We start from the raw sequence: 23,128 nt of genomic DNA on the forward strand, positions 1-23,128 counted from the left end.
TGTTAAGTCCCATAGTGCTCAGAGCCATTTCATTTTCAAGTTGTGCCATACATTTATTTCCACTTAAATTAGATCCAGTACTTATTAGTTATTCGATCTACCCATCCAGTCTTCAAGCATTCTTCCTTAGCCCAATTCAAGAACTTTTTTTTCTTCTTCTGGCCAGAACTTTTTGTTGCCTAGGTTTCATTTTCATACAAAGCTTCACTCGGGACAAATACCTTTAGAAGAGACTTTCTAATATTTAAAGTAGTAAAGGGTACAGCAAACAGTCGCAAATTATGCTTATTGCATATTTATATGTCGGACCCGTGTGGCCATCTTCAGTGCTATTGCATTAGCTTTCAATCAGTCATAAAATACTTACAGTAAATGTAAGACAAAACATTAAAAACACTTGTATACGCACATACTCCCAACTGAACTCTCTATGCCAAACTGAACTCTCTATGCCAGAGGTTGAGGTCACATTGAGCCCACTGTTTACAACACCTGGTCTCCGTGTACATCACACCAGTCCACAGGACCCTCATATGTATGATGCATTGACAGCAAGCATTAACGTTATTTTACCTACACAATTCGTATGTTTTTCATTTTATACTTTTTAAAAACTTGCGTACATACATCAAACAAGGTTGTTGTAACTTAAAAGCTGTGAGTATTGATACTCAGCTGTATATGGCGATAACTGTATTAACTAGCCAATGGCGTCAGTTACTGCTGCACATTTTACAACTGACGATTAAAAAAATACAAAACATCTTGTTCAAATAACTAAGTTACTAAAATTTTGTTAAAACCATGCAGCATAATAATTACAGTCAGTGTCGTACAAGCGAAGTATAAAATAAAAAATAAAATGACAGAAAAAATACGAATTGTGAAGGTAATATAAAGTTAATGCATGTTGTCAATGCATCATACATGTAAGGAGGGCAGTGTCAATCGGTATGACGTATACTCAGTCCAGCTATGTTGTCACTGTATATAACGGCCTTAGTGTGAACTCAACCCCTGACATGAATAGTCCCACTTAGTAAGACATGCGTTTTTCCATACTGTTGCTGTGTCACATATTTTTCAGTACCGAAGACGGTCACACAGTGAACGAAATACAGATATCCAATATACATCATTTGCCACTGATTCTTGTACTCTTTACTAATTGAAATGAATGCAATTGCTGGGCACAACTGTTTCTGTAAGGAATCAAACCCGATTCCTAGCATTTAAATTTAAATTCGGTGTTAAACGCCTCTCCTCCAGAAATGTTGTTCATGCTATTGCTCCTCTCTAGTTCGGCCATCGTCACATTTTTTTGCTACCTCCTCCCAAATGGTAACGTAATCTACTATAGCGTCTCATTCCCTAATCTAATTTTCTCGGCATCACATAATTTAATTGCACTAGATTCCATGAACCTTGTTTTACTTTAGTTGGTATGGTACTTTAGTTGACGTGTCTCTCCAGTCTGTTCAACTGCTCTTCCAAATCATTTGCCGTCTGCCAGAATTAGAATGTCATCAGCAAACTTTCACGTTTTTATTTCATATACCTGAACTTTTAATCCCCTTTTCAAATTTGTCTTTCGTTTCCTTTACAGCTTGAGCAATAAACAAACATGATTTGAAAAGTCTGGTAAATTTTCGTTAAAGACTAACATTTTTGTTGCACCTTTATAATTGGTAAGCTTGATTATTCCAAAACTAATATAAAGAATTCCAACAGGGACAGCGTATAATTCGTTGCTGACAGCCATCTGAATTGGAAATAAAGAAAGCCAACTTTTGTGATATGATTAAACATTTCATTTAAAGGGCCGAACTGCAGCAAAATTGTACGGGATTATGATTAGGTGAGAAAGGGACGAGGGAGGCCATGGTCATGCTACTGGAGCCTCCCGACCAGCCCATAGTAGTAGTGTGTTAGGAACTGTCATGTGAGGCGTAGAAAAAGAGGTGGTGTCTCACTGTGCATAAACTACATCCGTTTTCTTTCTGGTAGAGTAATATTCTCCAATACGCGCACAATCTGTCGCACAAAAATTGCTGATAAAACAGTATTTATTCAATGAAAACGTTTGCCTACCTATCTATCTTTAGCGTTCCATTTCAGAAACGATTGAGAGAAGTACACTGAAGCGCCGAAGAAACTGCTATGCGTATTCAAATACAGAGAGATTAAACAGGAAGAATGCGGCGCTACGATCGGCAACGCTTGCATAAAACGACAAGTGTCTGGCGCAGTTGTTAGATCGCTTACTGCTGCTACAATGGCAGGTTATCAAGATTTAAATAAGTCTGAACATGGTGTTATAGTCAACAAGCGTCAGAGTGTGAACCATTCAACGAATCATCATCGATACCGGCTTTTGGAGCCGAACGCCCACAAAGCTTTACGCCTCGCCTGGACCTGTGAACACTGACAATGGACTGTTGATGACTGGAAACATGTTGCTTGGTCGCACGAGTCTCGTTTCAAATTGTATGGAGCGAATGGTAGTATACGCGTATGGAGGCAACCTCATGAATCCATGGACCCTGCATGTCAGCAGGGGACTGTTCAAGCTGGTGAAGGCTCTGTATTGGTGTGGGGTGTGTGTAGTTGGAGTGATACGGGACCCTGACACGTCTAGATATGACTCTGATATGTACCACGTACATAGGCATCCTGTCTGATCACCCGCATCCGTTCGTGTCCATTGTGCATTCCAACGAAATCGAGCAATCCCAGCAGGACAACGCGACACCCTACACGTCCAGAATTGCTACAGAGTGGTTCCAGGAACTCTCTTATGAGCTTAGAGACTTCCGATGGCCACTTCCGCTGGCCACCAAATTTCCCAGACATGAACATTATTGAGCATACCTGGGATGCCGTGCAACGTGCTGGTCAGAAGAGATCTCCATCCCCTCGTACCTTAGCGATTTATGGACAGCTCTGTCGGATTCATGATGTTAATTCACTCCAGCATTACTTCAGAAATTAGTCGAGTCCATGCCACGTCGTGTTGCGGCACTTCTCCGTGCTCGCCGGGGCCCTACACGATGTTAGGCAGGTGTACCAGTTTCTTTGGTTCTTCAGTGTTGGTACAGTATGGTGATGTTATGGCCTGAGAGCTTGGACGCTTTGAACGTGATACGTATAAAGTAACTGCTCGTACAGAATTGACCACAGGACATCGTGATTTATGACGTCAGCAGCTAGATTTCTTCGCACCCTTGTTTGCGTGACTAGCAATCTCCGCCACACTCGCGTGTCACATTGTGCAAGGTGTACCGCGATCCCTTGATCTAGTTGCGAATGACCCCTCTGCATGTCGCTGGAACAAACTGCAGATTTTTATTTTCAAGTTGTTGAGGATGGCGTTATGCATAGATTAACACCATTGGGTAAATCATAGCAAGGTGCCATGTGTGACATATCCCGCGTGGAGTAATAGGAGTCTGCTTCATCGTTCATGCTGATTTCTCTCCACGCCATAACTGATGATCTGATGACAGTTTAACTCAAAATTGTACGAACAGAATGAGTGATACTGAATTTTTTTGAGATATAACAAGTTAATACATTATTCAATGTTTACACCTTAATTTTTCTCATCCGTTTGCTACAGCAGACAGTTTCAATTGCTACGACAGGTAAAGGCAACACAATCAAAGAATTAAGTACAGATACCAAAACAACCAAAAAGAGATGAGCGGTAAAAGTCGGCAGAAAAACAGCCTCTATCTCTAGACGCAATGAAACGGCCAAATTTCACAAAGTATATGTTTTCCAAAATGTGTTTACAGGACTTTTAGTTTTGACGAATACTGCCTACTGTAAAAATATGGAACCCTTTTTAACCGCTCTCACTGTTTTGGAAGGGCAAAAAAAAAAAAAGTGAAGCACCTAGACTAGGGGTAGGAAACGACACTTCACTGTTGATAGGGTATGTGACGTTATCTCACGGTTACGAAATCCAGGCAAATTTGCGGACTTGGCAGTACTAGGCCACTTTTCACGCTGCACCCACCCGGACAGGATGCACTCGGTGATTTTGTTGAGAAGGGTGTCAACGCCATTTAATCATCTCCTAGAGGCGAGCTGGCCCACACCTGTTGCAACTGGTCCTCCACACACCGGGCACTGGCACAGAGACTGAGTTGACGTGCAGGCTGGTCCCACACACGTCCTGTAGGAGACACAGCTATCATGGATGCACCTGAACGTCACGCGGACACACGGTAGACGTGTGGACCAGCTTTGTCCCGTCGAAAGTGTCACCACCACACCGTTGCTGAGAGGTAACACGCGTGGAGGGAGGACGTCCTTCACTCAGCGTTGTGCCGTCACAGTTCCCTCAGTCACTACCAACTGTCACTTGAATTCTAACTCGATGGCTCCCTCCATCGTGACGTTAGGAGCAATGTAGCTGTGCCTCTCCATAACACTGGAATAATGCGGCCTCTCCCCAGATCGCAGTCGTAATAGCTGACGAAGGTCATCCGGGCTAATGGAGATGATGATGGATTATTATTATTTTTATTATTATTATTATTATTATTATTATTACTACTTCTTTCTTGTCTCAGACGTTATGTCTGGTTAAAAATGGAAGGTGACGCGAACCTTGATCAAGCGTGACTTCCTTTTAACTGTACAGTATATGTTACATTGCATTTAGGAACTTTCGGGTAATTGAACAAGTGTCAATAATTACAGATTTCTGTAGTTGTTATTATTATTATTATTATTATTGGTGGTTTGTGGGGCGCTCAACTGCGCGGTTATCAGCGCCCGTACAAATCGTAAACTTTGCTCAGTCCAAACTCGCCACTTTCATGAATGATGAGGACAATACAAACACCCAGTCATATCGGGGCAGGCGAAAACCCCTGACCCCGCCGGGAATTGAAGCCGGGACCCGTGCTCGGGAAGCGAGACCACGAGCTGCGGACGGGTAGTGGAGAACAGCAATTCATCACTGAACACAAAACGACGTCATTCAACACGTGTCCATACGATTCCTGGTCACAGCACCACCCTAACCACAGGCGCTTGTTTTTTGGTGTTAACGGCAAACTACGTATGGAACGTTAACTCTGTAGTATGGCTGCAGCTAGTCTCCGACGAATGGTGCGGAATGATACACATTGACGCAGGGAGTCCATCACTTGTCACGGATGGTGGGCGCAGATGCTAAGGTGTTACGATGTGCTTGGTGCTTAATACTGCGATCTTCCCCTGTCGTGGTCATACATGGTCGAATGGAACCTTGACGAAAAGGATGCGTACCCTCACTTTTCCCTACAGTGCAACATCGCGCCACTATGACATCTGAAAGCCCCCAAATATGGATGCTGCACGATTCTATCAGCTGGCCAAATGGAAACCCACAATCAGGCCCGTTCCTAACTGTCGGGTACTGATACGTGCTGGGCAAGCGTATGAAGTTACGTTAACATCCGACCATGTCTTCTCGTTGCTTCACCTTTACTGTCTAAGGAAGAGGGAGGGAGGGAAGGGGGGGGGGGGAGAGAGAGAGAGAGAGAGAGAGAGAGAGAGAGAGAGAGAGAGAGAGAGAGAGAGAGAATATTTAGTTTTACGAAGGGGGGAGGCTACGGTGATATTTTGGTTTATTAGCAAAAGACCGCTTTGAGTGGGAAGTTACGACGTTAGCCTTCAGTGAGGTTATTTATTTTCGCCGCTCCCACGCCCGCTGCGCCGCTATTCTGCCGCAGATAATGACACCTACGCACTGTCCTTCGATGTTTCCTTTTGAGGGCGGCAGGAGTCGCCTGACGCATCCGTCCGCGCGGCAAAACCTACGGAACTGCCGACACGTAGGTGGTAGGGACTTCAGCTACAGCTTTCACTCCGGGCTTTCGAATTTTGTCTACAACGGCGATTCATCACTGACAAATCATAGTGCCAGAAGGGAAAAAAAAAGAGTCACCGTCAAGAGTCATAAAATCTTCTCCGTTTACAAGACGCGTCGTGTCGCGTCGCGTCGCGTCGAATAAGACATTCCAGTTTTCGACAGCTGCCTCCGCTATCGTCATCAGGAGTTAAAATCAGTCAGTGCGGGGCTAGCACGGTGTTTTGCTTATATAGACGTAATGCTAGCGTCCGGAACCTTCCACAGAAGGCCGGAGTGAAGAATGCGTGAAGACAAGTTGGGCAGCGCCTAGGATCTCCGTCCCTCCGCGAGTCCGAGTGACGTCACATGGCGCAAGAGGCCAGCGCCGGTTACGAGCTGCCCAACTTGCCTCCCACGCATGCGCCACTGCGGCGCTCTCTGGAGGTTCCAGACTCCGCCATTACATCTATTTAAACGGAACACCGTGTCAGCCCCGGCATTCAGTGATTTTAACTCCTGATGACGATGGTAGAGACGGCTATCGATAGCTCGAATGTTTTATTAGACGTGACGCGGCTTGTAAACGGAGAAGATTTTATCGAAACATGTCGCCGCGAAAGACTCCGAGGACACCGTCAAGAGACGACACGCTATTACAGACTAAACTCAGTTCTACCCTTGATGCCGGTCGGAGTGGCCGAGCGGTTCTAGGCGCTACAGTCAGGAACCGCGAGACCACTACGGTCGCAGGTTCGAATCCCGCCTCGGGCATGGATGTGTGTGATGTCCTTAGGTTAGTTAGGTTTAAGTAGTTCTAAGTTATAGGAGACTCATGACCTCACAAGTTAAGTCCCATAGTGCTCAGAGCGATTTGAACCATTTTCTACCCTTGATAAGGACCTCAATTCGTCGAGAAGAGACAATAAGTTTCTCGCATGTGTCACCCCCCAACTGATGCATCTCTATCCCGAAGAGCAGCCCAACTGGTGTTATGTTGAGTCCTGCGTTTCACCAGCTGTGCCAAATATTCCCGGCTATTTGCAGTTGGACTGAGACTGGTTGATTTAGAGCAGGGGTCTCCAAACTACGGCCCGCGGGCCCAAACCGGCCCGCGTTAGCTGGCCGGACATCCCCGGTATCCGGCCCGCCAAATACTCGAGGTGGTGCCTATACTGCCAACAATTGAGTTTCGAGGCCTATCGCGGCCAATACACCGCGACATTGTCGGAGCTCTATCTTTACAAAGCAGAAGGTCATGGTTAAACTAGTAGCTATCCACAATAAACAGACAGGCCATTCTCCGTGCGGTAGTGAAAAAAAACGGTTAACATACTAGTTTGGCGAAAACATTAGGTAAAAAAATTCTTTGCATTTTATTCTACTCACGAGTCTGGTGCAAGTCTTTCAAATGGACGCCACTTCGGCGACTAGCCTTAGTAGTCAATCATTATGGAAGATGATTCGTAAGCAAGGTTTCACTTTCTTTACGTATTTCGATTTTCAGATTTTCCTTGTCTCTTCGAATTGTCCCACATCTACTAGTAAAGCGCATAAGACACAAAAAAAAAACTCGTGAGACACTCGCAACATAGACACAATCACGCAACAGAACTATCAAATATATGCTCTGGCTCTGCTACTCGCTACAAGACTACATAACTAAAGTTATCGTTGCACTGCTTGAAATAACAATGCGTTGACATACTCTACCTCTGTTATGTCTTGTAGTAATAGTGTTGCTAACAATGATTTTGAGATTTCGTTAACTTTGCAGGACGCTTTCGTGAAGAATGTGCAGTGACATACCTTTTTGTCGGTGAAATTCGCCAGAATAAAATATGCCAGAAGTTCGGTCAGGTACGTCAACCAATCAAACTTATGTAAATAAATAAAAATAGTAGTTCGTTTCAGTGCTAGCTATTCCCACAACCTTAGATTTTTGCGATTTCATCTTTCCTTTAGCCTTACATTACAGTGATCACAGAGTGCTACGGTTCTTTTATCCCACTAGGTAGATCTTGGCCCTTATGACTTCGTGGAGGAATCAATGTGGCCCGCAGACTAAAACGTTTGGAGACCCCTGATTCAGAGGAACAGTATAGTGCTATAGGGTGCCAGAGTGTCCGTCAAACCAGTAACTTTCGTGTGTCGCGCTGTGAACATGGCTGTTGTCATTTTGGAAGGCACAGCAAGACGATGCAGAAGAATACCGCAACACTTTGGCATGGACAATGTTAAAATAAACACAGTGCTTCATTTTTACGGTAACCTGAATGAATGGAATCACGTCATGGTACTAGAAACTCTCCAGAAAGTTAACGAATTGCCTGCTGCTTAAACTACGTCCTATACACTCTGTGGGTTAAACGCCTCTAGCATCTTTTGAAAAAGAGGCAATATAGCGACAAGTCGGGCGAGACCGCATGCCTTTAGTCAGGTGCTGGCCAGCTGGTGTGCCGTCTGGCCCGCTGAAGACGAGCAGCTTTACGGGCCGTAGTGGACAGTTCTATCTTGAGAGTTAGCTGACCACAAAAGACCCATGCATGCAGTTCCCTGACAGCAATAATTTCTGTCTGGTCTGAAAACGACTGTCACTGACAATGCGTGATACTCTTGTCAGTGCCCTGTCGCTTAGAACCCTTTAACGACCGCTGTTCTAAGGCTGCGTTACATGGCAACGAGCTGCACACCATTCCTTGTAGACTCGTTGTACTTTCCGCGTTAATACACCAACACACCGGGTATTTTCATTCGCGTTGAATCTATTCATGGGCCCGCCGCCACACACACACACACACACACACACACACACACACACACACACTTGACTGCCATGATTTACGTTTGTGATAAAGTGTCATAATTGGCTGGCGTCAGGTCTATGAACAAGGTATTCCTGTACCATCTACACTGCTGTAAATAGGACCTTCTGGTCTTTTAAGGGAAAGATAATATTTTGCCCCGTCAGATTACGATCATTATCATGATATCCCTGCAACATTTAATTTTAATATGTCACCAGGGGGCGCCGACTCCTTGGGTACTCCGGTGCTCGTGAACCCTCCCACATTTTCGGGGAAGAAAAATAAAATAGAATAAATCAAATACAAGACAACTGGGAAAAAACTCAAGGCCGTCAATTATGCCAATTTTGACGTTACACTCTCGCGTTGTCCCACGCAAGCCGGCCTGGCGTTTCTCAGTCGGCCAGAAACAACTGCAGGTGCTTAGCGCCCCTCTCTCTCTCTCTCTCTCTCTCTCTCTCTCTCTCTCTCCCTCGCGCGCGCGGGAACGACTCAGAAGTTTTTGACGTTACGCCCAACTCGCAACGGCCGGAAGACATTTAAATAGCTTGTTTTGCACCTATAGATATTCACTCAGTCAGTACCTTCTTTGTGGAGCAATAAGTTTTAATTTACTTTTTATTATTGAGTAACACTCCTTTAGATGAAATTAGCGACGTTTGTCAACACGAGCAAGTTTCGGTTTGCCTTCGATGCGCCAGTGGTGATATTTTTCAAACTAATCAATTATTTTTTGGCTTCTATAATGTTGAATCTACTACAGCTTAAGTATTGTTGAGAATTTCAGTCGATGTTCTCACTTTCCTCTATATATCAACTCATGCGAAGGCATTGCTACTGACGGAACAGCAATATGACTGGCGTTTTTCTGGGTTCCAAGCAAAAATCAGAGAAACTGAGCCACATGAGTTCTGCATGTTCACTGTTGGACCCGTTCTTTGAACCTTGGGACCCAAGAGGCTATGCAAACGAGACCACTACCTTTCAAATGTGAAAGAAATGACCAATTGTGTAGCGGGTCCCCCAAGCGATTAGCCATATTTGAGTCTCTACAAGCTGCCCAAGGTGTTAGCTTTATTCATCCTGTAACTCTTCGGACTTTCTGACCTGTCAGGTAGTACTGTAGAATAAGCACGTTCAAAAATATTTCACAGAATTACGAATAGTTAATTTTGTTGTTCAAGGAACTAGTTCGAAAAATCCAAAGTCAGTAGTAAAGTTAAAGATTTTACAGATTTTCTGTGTTCTTTTGAATTTATCTTTGTCACTACACTTCTATTTAAAATTTTGAATGCTTTTCTGCAGAAGTCCTCTCTACAGCTCCAAAACGCCATGGACGATATGAATAGTGTTCGAGAACTGATGAAGTTTCCATAAAGTGTGGAGCTCTCGCTTGAAGCTGAGGAAAAAAAAAAAAGTCACAGATCCGAAACACCCAAAAGGTCGAAAACTTGATGACGGCGCTCTACTCTAGGCTTTTGCCAGCGGCGGTGGATTATTACCAGAGAATTTATTTTGAGGTTTTACATAACGTGGTTCAGTGTTTCGAGGATCGATCTCCTAAAGCCAATATGACTCACTTCAAAGACATAGAAACATTTCTTCTATCCAAAACTAAAGATTGCAGTTATGTAGCACAATTTTATGAGTATGACTTTGACCCATAAGATTAACTTTGCACAGAGATGTGACGTTAGATGTGTGTAAATCTAAAAATTATGTCACTGAAAGTACGGAAGAATTAGTTCGTTTCTTTTCCTCAAACAGGCAAATGGGTGAATTGATTCCAGAGGTCTTTAAATTCATAAAGATCGTTTTAACTATACCGGTTTCTACAAGTACAGCGGAATGTTCCTTGTCCGCCCTTAGAAGGCTCAAGACTTACCTGGGCAACACCATGACGCAAGAGAAATGGCACGACAACGCTATCATGCGTGTCGAAAACAAGAAATTTTAAACTTGTCATTGTGGCGAACATTTTCAAACGATCCACTGTTCATTGGAACATATTCTTTATGAGTAAGAATTAGAAATTACACGGAGATATGAAGAAAATGAAAACAAATTCTATGTGGGTTGTGTGAATTACTTTCTATATTAATTAGATAGTGTGGAAAAAGAACCTAATAAACAGTACTTTGCTTACCTTCATCTAGTGTTACCCATTCAAAAGCACCTGAAACTAGATTTTCAGAAGGGCTAGTTTTCAACATTTGTGAACTGTGAGTGCTCTAACTCAGCACTCGCTCTGAGCTTCAAAAATTGACACCTCTGATTTCACTTTAATTATTTATCTAAGTTCTTTTACGTTCCATTCATAATTTTCAGGACCAACGTCTCATCTGCTAAGTGACATCGCATCAACGCTGGAGAGGATAGGCAATGATTTAATCTACTTCCGAATTTGCTAGTACAGACGACTGTATCGTGGGGAGCAGTATAAAGAAAAAACCATCTTCGACTTTTATTTTATGACATTTAACACTGTTGTTAAACTCAACAGCATTGTTAAAGCTGTTATTGTAAACGAAGCATTACAGTCTTTGTAATGGTAGCCTTCTCCATCCCTCTAATTTCATCGGCAGAGAAAGGGAAGGGCATGTGATATTACTTCTAGCAATCCGTCTGTCAGCGTAACCCTCTGCGTCCCCAGCGGGACACACACACCCTACTAACCAATGGCACACATCAAAATCAAACTAACGGTAGCTACGCAAACACTTATAATAGGTGTTGGAGAGTTAACAAACGAACCATCTCAACTAGGACTTATCCGAGAACGGAAATGGGGATTGTTTTAAACTGCCGTCAAGACAGAGTGACTTCGGGCATTCATTAACTCACAATATATCGAGTAACAAGGCGTTCATCATTAGTAGGAATCGAATGATGTCAATGTTTATAAGTCATTAAGGAGTCAACAAATATTTGTATTATTCACACGCGACGAAGCAGAAGATGCTCTTCGTTTTACATGTATTTAACACTGCTTTCTCTTGACATTCGATATTTTTTAGGCAATAGTCTCGATTCGATTAAGGCCTCGAATTTTATAGACAGAAGTGATCGTGGTGATTAAGATACGTCCAGTCTTGATCTATACATATTACTGAATTAAAGGCCGTGACACGTTTGTATGTCTACATGCGAAGGCTAACCTCAGGAATTACTGTATAGATGTTGCTACGGTTTTCACTGGCAAAGAGAAAGGCTTATGTGTGTAATTTATTGCCACTAAGCAAAGCAAGTCGTCCGCTGTAAGTGTTTAGTGCTACCCGTATGAAGTCGGGACGGGTCGCTAGTTAGTACCAAGCACCAACGGTGCCTTGTACTTAGCTTCTTTTAAAAAGATGTCTTTTCAGAACGTAATCCAGGTAAGATCCAATGATTAGTCACTACTTCGGGTCAAGGGCAGTTAGTATCGAATTGCTGGATCAGTGGGAAGGGATTAGACTTAATAAACGGATTTTTGATCCTGTTCTAGGAATTTTCTGCCACTTATCAATTCTTCCGCCTCTGGCATATTCCAAATTGCGTAATGGTTCGGAGTCGAGACAAACTGTAGGTTCGCCATAACTGGCTACGTAAGCTAGTTCCATGATTGGAGAATGGCAAAGGCACACCATCTGCAAAAGATATCCTATTCACTAAGCAACAAATAAAACACAATATTCTGCTAAAAACAGATCTATTGCTTTAAAGGTTGTCAGACAGAGGTGTTAAAGAATTTTACCGACCTTAAAACAAAGCTCACTAATGCTCATTAATTCATATTTCATTAAACGTCGCAGTGGCTCAGCCAGTTCCACCTGTCAATCAGACGCGCTATGATGACTCTAGTGCTCTGCGCCAGCCCACCGTAAACAGTATCCCCAAATACAGATTGAAACTAGTTAGGTCTCACGTAACTGTGGGCAGGACTGTACGAAAAAATCAATGTGAGAACTAAGAGAATTTTCATAATGAATTTAACCTCTACTTACTCCGTATGGATAGTGGATATATATGTGATATACAGGTTACGGCAGTCTAAGAAATTTCTATCAGGAATCAATGACTTGAAATGATTCGTACTAACGTAAAGTTGCCCAATTTTCAGTAAGCACTATCAGAGAAAGAATGTAGGCAGGACGGAGGCAATAATTGCAATATTATAAGGCAGTGAAGGAAAGGACATTTTTATATGATTAATTATTAGAGGGCAATGTTTCTCTGCGTAGTATTGATCAGACAGATTTTTCTTTTCTGGAGCTTCACATTTATATTGTTTAGCAATACAGTGTGTTTAAGAAGTAAGTCGCTCCGTTGATTTAGTGACACTTTAAAGGGTAGTCACATGTTATGTGATGCCCAAAAAAAAAATTGTTCAAATGTGTGTGAAATCTTATGGGACTTAACTGCTAAGGTCATCAGTCCTTAAGCTTACACACTACTTAACCTAAATTATCCTAAGGACACACACACACACACACACACACACACACACACAAACACACACACACACACACGCACGCACACGCACACGCGCGCCCGCGGGAAGACTCAACTCTGCCGGGACGAGCCGCACAGTCCATGACTGCAGCGCCTGAGACCGCTCGGCTAATCCCGCGTGGCTATGTGATGTCCGTCAGCGCTTAGAAAGCCAAGAATGCATCGCCTATAGTAAATCTACGCCTCTAATGAGGATCGAGCCAACTTTGACGTTGACGACGGATGTAGTCAAAATTTCCTTTAAAAAATGTTGCCCGTAGCACATTATTTATGTTATTTTGTCCCCCTCCCCCTCCTGATTCCTCGAAGACATCTACATCTATATTCACACTCCGCAAGCCACCCAACGGTGTGTGGCGGAGGGCACTTTACGTGCCACTGTCATTACCTCCCTTTCCTGTTCCAGTCGCGTATGGTTCGCGGGAAGAACGACTGTCTGAAAGCCTCCGTGCGCGCTCTAATCTCTCTAATTTTACATTCGTGATCTCCTCGGGAGGTATAAGTAGGGGGAAGCAATATATTCGGTACCTCATCCAGAAACGCACCCTCTCGAAACCTGGCGAGCAAGCTACACCGCGATGCAGAGCGCCTCTCTTGCAGAGTCTGCCACTTGAGTTTATTAAACATCTCCGTAACGCTATCACGGTTACCAAATAACCCTGTGACGAAACGCGCCGCTCTTCTTTGGATCTTCTCTATCTCCTCCGTCAACCCGATCAGGTACGGATCCCACACTGATGAGCAATACTCAAGTATAGGTCGAACGAGTGTTTTGTAAGCCACCTCCTTTGTTGATGGACTACATTTTCTAAGGACTCTCCCAATGAATCTCAACCTGGTACCCGCCGTACCAATAATTAATTTTATATGATCATTCCACTTCAAATCGTTCCGCACGCATACTCCCAGATATTTTACAGAAATAACTGCTACCAGTGTTTGTTCCGCTATCATATAATCATACAATAAAGGATCCTTCTTTCTATGTATTCGCAATACATTACATTTGTCTATGTTAAGAGTCAGTTGTCACTCCCTGCACCAAGTGCCTATCCGCTGCAGATCTTCCTGCATTTCGCTACAATTTTCTAATGCTGCAACTTCTCTGTATACTACAGCATCATCCGCGAAAAGCCGCATGGGACTTCCGACACTATCTACTAGAATCGTCGCGCGATTCTACGAAAAACCTGATTATCCAAGTTCATGCAATTGTTGAACGTGTATCTGCTTCCACGAAGTCATCTCAAACTACGCCGAAGTTGCGCAAGTAACGGAACGGGGTCCGTATCAACGTGCGTCGCATTGTAGTACGTAGAATACCAGAATGCACAGCTATGTCGGTCGTCACCAATGACAGAGCTCTTGGAGGCACTGACACAGTACTGTGCAACTACTCAAACAGTTTATTGTGCTATACTCCGAACCTATATCCAAGAATAATCTGGGGTTATAAGAGTCAAAGCCAGACTATCTCTAGACCTTAATCTTTTAAGCAGTCCTAGATTAGTCTGCTGAAAGTTTGCAGAAGTTGGAAACACTGTAGAATAAAGAGGAGTGCTTCTTCAGCTGAGGAATGCCCACACCAGCAAGAAATAGCGCCGACTAAATGAGGAGAAAAAACTGCAACCCCCCTTCCTGCCCCCCCCCCCCGCCTCTCTCTCTCTCTCTCTCTCTCTCTCTCTCTCTCTCTCTCTCTCTCTCGTCTCTGTCTCTGTCTCTGTCTGTCAGAGAGACAGACAGAGAGAGAGAGAGAGAGAGAGAGAGAGAGCTCCCTGTGGGCCATCGGCCAACAGTTCTGGCGAAGGTAGCTTACTGACTCATTCCTGAATGCTGTCCCGAGGCTGTTCTATCTGCAACTCCTAGACCCACCTCGTTTTCTGTCTTACAATCATTTCACATCTTAATCATCAGTAGTTGATTATGCTGTATGCTTTACAACTAAATTTAGTGCAACGCTAAGGCGTCGTGTTTGACGTGAAATCTAAATTTTCCAAAAGTAAGCTTTAACAAAAAACGCAATTCTAAAACAAAATTTCAAGCTCTAAGGAAGTTACGATGCGTTGAAGCAAGCGGATTTGCAGTTGAAGGGCATGCGACGGTATTAAATTTAGAACAGAAGTAAGTTGCTTTTGAAAAACTATTAGTATTATGCAATATTTGTTCAAAAGCAACACAGTCTACTCAAATATTCGAATTCATGTGCTTTAACACTTTATCATGGGTATTCTAATGGCACATAGAAATATGGAGATGGGTAATGTTTGCATTTGTGTCGTCTGAATGACTATGACGATTGCTTCTGCGATCTAGCATCGGATCGTATCAGCAACCCCCCCTCAATTCTTTTAAACAACCGAAGAATCGAACTTCCATGTACAAATAGCTTCAAACGTCTTATTACCGAATTACTTAACACATTAACCTATTTGTAAAGTATTTTACGTTAAGCATGTTTAGAAAAGGCATGAAAATATACTTAAAACTAGTTGGCAGTCCCAAGTGCTCTCATTATGCATCACTGGATGAATATACTCTGGAAAATTTACGCGCCATTTTAAGCAGCAGACTAGTGCCATTTGTACCTCAATTTCAAAACTATTTCGTCATTCGCCGCGATACTATTATGAGTGTCCCTCCCCATCCCCTTACCTCAATACCAGTTCAGTTCCTGGTTACGCTCGCGTCAGGAGTTAACGCCGTCTCGAAGGGGAAGTTTACATTTCGAAACTCGTATACGCAGTTCCTCAACGACGTCAATAATTCCATTTATTATTTTCTCTTATTAAAGTTTAGTCTGAAAACATTCTTTCCCTTTTCGACGTTTACTGTTTTCTCGAACTGAGGACGTCAAACTAGTTACTGAACTTAAGCCAAAGGTCTGCCGTAGATTTCCAACTATTAAAGGAATCTTACGCCGTAAGACTCGTAATGATAAGCTTTCGCATTCGAATGCGAGAACAGCTGTGCGGCAGTTTAGTCCTTTTATTTACGTTTCACGAATAAATGGTAGTCCTATACACTAAACACACTTAAATTGCTTCACTGTGCGTGAAATAACGTTTTCAAAAGGTAGTCTTTATTCGCGAATTCGTCATTTTCAAACAATCTTTTATCCAATAAATGGACCCCTGACAAATTTCAACAAATGGGATATTTACACTGATCAGCCAGAACATTATGACCACCTGCCTAATTGCCCGTATGTCCACCTTTGGCATGGATAACAGCGGCGACACGTCGTGGCATGGAAGTAATAAGACTTTGGTAGGTTGCTGGAGGGAATTGTCACCACATCTGCGAGAGCATGCGCGTGTTGGCAGGGGAGGGAGCGAGGAAGAGGGAGGGAGGGAGGGAGGGAGGGAGAGGGGGGGCAGCACATCAATTGGAACTCACCACTGTATTCCTTGAACCATTCCATAACACTCCTGGCCTTGGGACATAGCGCACTATCTTGTTGAAAAATGCCGCTGCCATCGAGAAACATGATCGTCATGAAGGGGTGTACGAGTGGTCTGCAACCACTGTAAGATACTACTTGGCTCGTCACGGTGCCTTGCGCGAGCTCCACTGGACCGATATATGCCCACGTGAATGTTCGCTAGAGCTTAATGGAGGCGCCGCCAGCTTGTCCCAGTCCCCAGTACAGCTGCCAAGGAACTACTCCCCTGGAAGACAACGGTTTCTGGTCTCCCATCGGAATGATTATAAAGTTATCGGGATTCATCAGACAACGCAACGGTCTGCCACGGTGCCAACGTCCAATGCCGATCGTCACGTGCCTATTTCCGTCGTAGTTGCCGATGAAGTGTTACCAACTTTGGCAGATGCCTGGGTCGTCAGCTACAGAGGCCCATCGCTAGGAGTGTTCAGTGCACTGTGTGTTCAGACACACTTTTACTCTGCCCAGCATTAAAGTCTGATTTAGTGCCGCCACAGTTCACCACCTGTTTTACCATTCTGTCCAGCCTACGACGTCCGACACCTGTAATGAAGGATGGTCGCCCAACCCCACGGCATCTGGACGTGGTTTCACCTTGGTTGCGCCACGTGTTGAACATATCACAGCACTCCTCGAATACCCGAAAAGTCTTGCAGTTTGCGAAATGCTCTTGCCGGGCTTCTGGGCCACCGCAATCTGCCCTAGTCAAACTTTGACACATCGCGCGCCTTCCCCATTCCATGCACGGACAGCACGCTCGCCGATTTACATTCACCGTGCGTGTGTCTGACTAGCAGTCATTCCTCACCAGGTGGCTGTGATATCGCCTGGACGGGTTTATATCGATAGTCGGTCGGTGGTCATAATGTTCTGGCTGATCAGTGTGCATAAAGCAGGACTGCACTAAAACACTACAAACGCCTCAATTCATAATATTAAAGCAATCTGAAGCTCATAATAGACTCTTAACTTGTCTGTAACTGTATTTTCATTGGTGCAACATTCTCACTGTTTACATTCCGAAGAAAGCGGGTCTTCCATGGACTTCTGAATCGTTAATTGAATGAGTGACTCAGCCCTATTGGTTCGTGCGTGACATTACACACAGCCAGCAAAAATTTGTCCAACTCAGTGGCACACCGTTGTTGCTACCATCGTCACTGTAGTCAAGTCTGCGGTTCCGTCTCTCTTTCCCTCAAGCACAACTTTTGTCCATTACCAAAAGAACGATTCCTTGGTGCCTCAGGATGCGTCGTATCAATTAATACACACATAAAAGAAAGTTTTGCATCAGCCCGGTTCCCAAAACTCGGGGAGATAGAAGTTGACTGTGGACATTTTGTCACAGACACAGTCCCTTTGACTGTTGAGAGGGGTCACTAAACTTGCCGAAGGATGTAAACAACCACGCATGAGCAGCGCTTATTAGACGGAGGGGGGTCCGACAGCCGAACAGTTCCAGTCATTCCACCGGGAAGGAGGTACACGGCTCGTGTTCTCTGTAGTTCAACCCTGCCTAGACGGTCAATACCGCGGTTCGATCGCGTCCGCATTGGTACCTTGTGCCAGGAAGGGCTCTCAACAAGGGCAGTGTCCAGGCGTCTCGGACTCGACGAAAGCGATGTTGTTCGGACACGGAGGAGATAGAGACTGTCGATGAAATGGTTCAAATGGCTCTGAGCACTATGGGACTTAACAGCTGCGGTCATCAGTCCCCTAGAACTTAGAACTACTTAAACCTAACTAACCTCAGGACATCACACACATCCATGCCCGAGGCAGGATTCGAACCTGCGACCGTAGCAGTCGCGCGGTTCCGGACTGAGCGCCTATAACCGCGAGACCACCGCGGCCGGCAGACTGTCGATGACATGCCTCGCTCAGGCCGCCCAAGGGCTACTACTGCAGTGGATGACCGCTATCATTTTGAATAATGCTTTTTGCGGAGCCACAGGACGACGTGTTAAGACTCAAAATTGTGCGCAATAGGCTGCATGATGCGCAACTCCATTCCTGACGTCCATGGCGAGGTCCATCTTTGCAACCACGACACCACGCAGCGCGGTACAGATGGGCCCAACAACATGCCTAATGGACCGCTCAGGATTGGCATCAAGTTCTCTCCAACGATGAGTGTCGCATATGCCTTCAACAAGACAATCGTCAGAAACGTGTTTGGAGGCAACCCAGTCAAGCTGAACGCCTTAGACGCGCTGTCCAGCGAGTGCAACAAGGTGGAGCACTATTCTCGAGACAAATGCCTTCAGAAGAGTCTTCCTGGCATAAAGATTTGATTGCTTGTTAGCTTTTGTTTGGCTTCGGCGACGTTTAATGATTTTTTCTGACGTACTGGTGATTGGTGTTGTCATAGATTCACAATCCATTGCGAGTGGCGAACTACAATGGCGGCTGAATCGTTGATAACATCAACCACTGGCGATGGTAAACGTCAGCTGACGATTCCGAGACGAAAGACAATTAGCAGTACTTCAACAAGTGGCCACCAACGCCTCAACAATTTTGTATTGAAATTAAAGTAGGACGTCAGTGAACTATTTTCACACGTGCATGGCTTGCCAGAGTCAGTCTGCATATTATATCGTTTCGGATTTGGTCAGGGTCGATTATTATGCTGCCCAAATAGTAAAAGTCATCTACTACTTCTACTAATTTTCTCAGCATCACCTGATTCTATTGCCCTTGCTTTACTGTTGTTGGTGTTCAGCTCATAATCTCTTTTCAAGGCACTATCCATTCTGTTCAAATGCTCCTTCCACCAAGACTGATTCGTTTTTAAGTTTACTCAAGAATACGGTTGCCTGAATGCAAGAAGAAATGATTTTTTACTTCTAAACGATTTTAGGAGGGGAAATACTTTCGAAAATTACGGAAGCAGGAAATTTGAGGAGCGATTCTGTCTTTCAAATGAAAGGGTGTGGTGGTTATTAAGTCATATCTATGACACGTTAGAATTTCCTACTTAGCGAAATATCGCTATCCCAACCATGAACAGACTTTTAATGACATTAGGGGCATATGCAAATGGTCCATTTAATATAGTAACTGGTAACAGTGCTAGTGTAATAGTAGAACGTGCCAAAGAATCAATAGTGAAGTATCGGCCATCATTGCAGCAGTACACGAAGTTTATCTCGTGCTGGATTACACTCAGTGATGGATGGTTTCAGCATACTGGGTGGATTTCCTGGAGTCATAGGTACAGTGGATTTTACTCAAATAAGGATTCAGTCTCCTGGGGGCCTTAATGCGCAGTTTTTCCGCAATAGAAAATCCTATTTTTCACTTAACTGCCAATCCATCAGTGGCCAAAATTTATTAATACGGGATATTGTGGCTCAGAGGCCTGGTTCTGTGCAAGACAGTTAAATATTTCGTAACAGCGCTCGCAGAGCACAGTTTGAATGTGGGGAAATACCAATAGATCACTTACCAGGAGACAGTGGCTATGCATGCAGACCATACCTACTGACGCCACTTTCAAATCCGCAAGGGGAAGAAGAACGCCGATAGTTAGTTAGATACAACAGGTCTCGCGTTGCAACAAGGGACACTGTGGAGAAACAGTGTGGTTTGTGGAAGAGGATATTCCCCATTTTATCCATGGAGGTGAGGTGTAGTCCACAAAAAACAATGCCAATTATAATGTGTATGGCAGTCTTGCACAATATTGCACGGAGCACTAGCAAGGAAGAGGCACCAGGAGATGTGGAAATTACGTGCAGCTGCTGAGGCTGTTACATACCGAAAGAGGACCAGACATAGCGAGCCAATTCCTCCCCGTCAACAAATGTATCGTGATAATTTGCCAATGCGAGCAGTTCGTCGCACTATAATTAATGAACATTTCCACGGAGGTAACTATTACGTAATACATGTAACGTACATAATTAATTTTATAAAAGTTTCTGTTGTGTGCAAGCAATAAAATGTTGAAGTTGTCCTGAATGCAAACGTAAAATTCTCAGAACCAATAAATTAATTTATAGTGACATAGGATTTACAGTACAAGTAAATCATTAACTTAAAAAAGAAAGTGATATGGAAGTGACAAAATATAAAAAATTAAATATTGGCATTTTTCGTCTTCCAATATTTCACTTCCCTCTCTCTGAGTGCCAATACTTTTAAATTTTTTATCCTCATTTCTTCAAGGTACTCCGCTCTCATCATTTCCAGCTGTTGCTCGAATACTTCAGCTCTCTCCCGCAAGACACTGTCCAGTGAAGTTGCCTTGGGTTTTGGGGGCATTCTTCACCGATTCAATCTAGACAGTGTTGCTGCATTTTTTGAAACTTAGGGGAGGGGTTCAGCAAGAGTATCAAGAATAATCTCAAGTGGACTTAGATTTTCCAATCCTTGAGGATTAATTACAATACCATGAATGGGGGTACTGCCGGCATCCTCAACCACTGCTTCTTCAACCACATCTACATTCAAATCCATGATGACATTGAAAACCCATTCGATTTGGACTCGCAGTTCGAAGGGCTTCAGTGGTGACCCAACTACATCCAGCAGTTTTGCCTCATGTGAATTAATTAATTTATTTTTTACTCCCTCCCTCCCTCCCTCGCATCTTATACTCTTGCACTTTTTCTCATCCGCTAAGTGCTTCCTGAATCTTCTTTTCGCATTGTCGTATACATTTTGTGGTCACTGGTGTCATTTTTGGGTTAAGTATACTGACGGTGTCGGCGGAATTTGCATGGTGTGCTCATGTTGACAGCGACCACTGAATGCTGGGAATTATTGTCGATATTCTTTGTAAAACCCAACCAAAGTCAGAGGAATAGGCTTTTGGTTCAAATGTCTCTGAGCACAATGGGACTTAACATCTGACGTCATCAGTCCCCTAGAACTTAGAACTACTTAAACCTAACTAACCTAAGGACATCACACACATCCATGCCCGAGGCAGGATTCGGACCTGCGACAGAAGCGGTCGCGCGGTTCCACACTGAAGCGCGACGAACCGCTCGGCCGGCCAATGGTCTCTTGTGTTGCTCATAAAATAAATAATGTTGTTAGCTGTCAACGTGAGCACACACGAAACTGCTACCGACACTGTAAGGACACTTTAACCCATCTTTGTGCTCTGTATCTAGACTTGTTATTCATATAGGAACCTGAACACCGTGAAAAAAGGTGTTTTGCTTTACATTACTAACAGAAATTTATTAATGTATGAATAAAAAGTTTTTAACGTTACCTGGAGTGGAATTAAACTGTGTCGTTATATTTGCCCAGGCATCCAAAATTTTCTCTGACCGTAGAACCGTCAGTTTCTCTTTTTTTTTCCTTCTTCACTAATGTTACCGCATGGGAGCCAACCAACTCCATAAGAATGTCAAGTTCAAATTTTGAAAACTTCGGCGTCTTTTTTTGTCTCCTTGGCACTCAAGACACACTTTACAATCTGAAAAGCGCGCGTAATATACACCAAGGAGGTTACAATATTATAATCTACGTGTCACAGACAGACAGATGTTATCATTATCTTTGCATGTATAATGGGCACTTTCCTCTGTAACACACGGAGGTAAAAGCGGTCAAACTCCCGGTTAGCTCAAAAATGGTTCAAATGGCTCTGAGCACTATGGGACTTAACATATGACGTCATCAGTCCTCTAGAACTTAGAACTACTTAAACCTAACTAACCTAAGGACATGACACATATACATGCCAGAGGCAGGATTCGAACCTGCGACCGTAGCGGTCGTGCGGTTCCAACCTGAAGCGCCTAGAACCTCTCGGCCACTACGGCCGGCGCGTTTTCGTTAACCGACTTTAACTTCGGTGTAGCACAGAGAGAACTAAATCACCATTAAGCTTTAACCATGATTGCGAAATCTTTGTCATCTTGCTTTCGACGTTGGCGCAGTCAGCCCAGCGAGAGAGAGAGAGAGAGAGAGAGAGAGAGAGAGAGAGAGAGAGAGAGACCAATTGGAGTTGCCACGCAGAGTTGGTGATTCATGCACTGCCTAAGATAGACGGCCGTTACCTGTTGCAAATGGTGATGGTGGCGCTCCTGCAGCGCGGCTTTCTGCAAGCTGTTGTCTCCGTCCGCCAACAGATGTCTCTGGATGGCACTGCCGTCGCGCGAGATAGGAGAAGGTGTGGCGGCTCCCCGCAACGCAACAGGTGCAGCAGGTGCTCGCGACGCCGCCGGCGCCAGTGGAGTTGAGGTGTGCGCGAGTGGGGCCGCGCCAGGGGCAGGGGCAGTGGGACGAGGCAGCGACGCGGCGCCGGAAGCGGCGTGCGCCTGTCCGCGGCCCGGTGTGGCCAGCCGCAGGCCGGCGGAGGCTGGCGGCGAGGCGGCCGTGGGGGACTGCACTGGCGACGCCTCACCCCGGCTCGTGGACGAGAAGGAGAACTCGCGGGACACCTGCAAACAGCGAAGCCGTGTTGCTGTTGTGTTTCAGACGCTGCTGCCGCCAATCGTGGGCAAAGCTCAACCGTTTTTACAATAACTGTTAAAGATACCGTTTTAAGTTGCGTAGGCAGTTTATCTAATTGGTGAC

General features: G+C 44.3%; 1 protein-coding gene across 1 annotated transcript in view; it reads right to left on the reverse strand.

The window, feature by feature from the left end:
* LOC124794902 (sodium-dependent nutrient amino acid transporter 1-like) overlaps positions 1–22,823 on the reverse strand; it is a 139,142-nt gene extending 116,319 nt beyond the window's left edge. The window contains exon 1 of the mRNA XM_047258602.1: positions 22,609–22,823. The gene's annotated coding sequence lies outside the window, so the exon portion shown is untranslated. The remainder of the gene's footprint in view (positions 1–22,608) is intronic.
* Positions 22,824–23,128: the final 305 nt, after the last annotated feature.

Source organism: Schistocerca piceifrons, chromosome 4, assembly GCF_021461385.2.
Source record: "Schistocerca piceifrons isolate TAMUIC-IGC-003096 chromosome 4, iqSchPice1.1, whole genome shotgun sequence".
Lineage (NCBI taxonomy): Eukaryota > Metazoa > Arthropoda > Insecta > Orthoptera > Acrididae > Schistocerca > Schistocerca piceifrons.